Genomic DNA, 1003 nt, shown 5'->3' with positions numbered 1-1003 from the left:
AACTTATTTAGAAAAGTATTTTTTTACGATTTTGAAAATTTTGCACTACTAATAAAGGCAAGGAAATGTGTTAACTAAAAAAAAAATAATAAATTAATCCAAATGTAAACTATGAATGAAAACGAATGAACTATTAGACAGAGAAATTATAGTAAGTAGTTTGCTAAGGCTAAACACATAGTGGAATGGCGACCGAAGCGAAGAGCATTGCATCGAGCAAAGCGTCGATTACAAACGTGTATATTTCAATTGGAGTGCATATATCTACGCTTTGTTGTTCACTATGTGCGCTCCCATTGAGCTATACACGTTTGTAATCGACGCTTCGTCCGATACTCTATGCTCGCGGCTCTACTAAGTTTGTAGCTATATCGTTACCTTAATATAGAAAGGACCTAACTCATTTTCTTTCGAAATTCAGCACTATACTAAAGTTGTTAAGTTACCTGCTAAAGACTTAATCGAATTTAAAATCAACTATATCAATAAATTAGTTCCAACATTTATTTAAAAACAGGGTAAGGGTAAACAACAGAAACTGAAGAACTTTAGTTTTTATAAAGTTGTATAACTACGCTCCAGAGACAGAAGTGTTATATAAGTCCTTTCTATATTAAGGTAACAACATGCACAAACATACATAAGTGCAAACAAATTATAATGAGGCAGTCGAAAACCCACAAGCCACCAATACTACTTATCAAAAAGCGCAATGAATAAAATTTAAAACAATATATTTTGGGATAAATACCATTTCCGCGGATTTTAAATGTGACAAGAGGCATACCTTCGGCGGCCTGGGCTGCGTCGTCTTTCACCTCGTTATTGGTATTACCTGTGCGACGTGCCGAGCCGGCGGAGGAAGAGGCTTGCTCTTCGCTGACTGCTTGTGGTGTGCCGTTCTCGACGCTCTCGTCACTTTTGCCACCACTCGCTTCATTGGAAGGCTTAACGCCCATCACTGTGTACATAACAGTGGCTAACAAAGTTAATGCGAAAAAAA

Source organism: Rhagoletis pomonella, unplaced genomic scaffold, assembly GCF_013731165.1.
Source record: "Rhagoletis pomonella isolate Grant_MI unplaced genomic scaffold, Rhpom_1.0 Rhpom_scaffold_00005, whole genome shotgun sequence".
In the NCBI taxonomy this organism is placed as follows: Eukaryota; Metazoa; Arthropoda; class Insecta; order Diptera; family Tephritidae; genus Rhagoletis; species Rhagoletis pomonella.
This window is presented reverse-complemented; position numbering follows the sequence as displayed.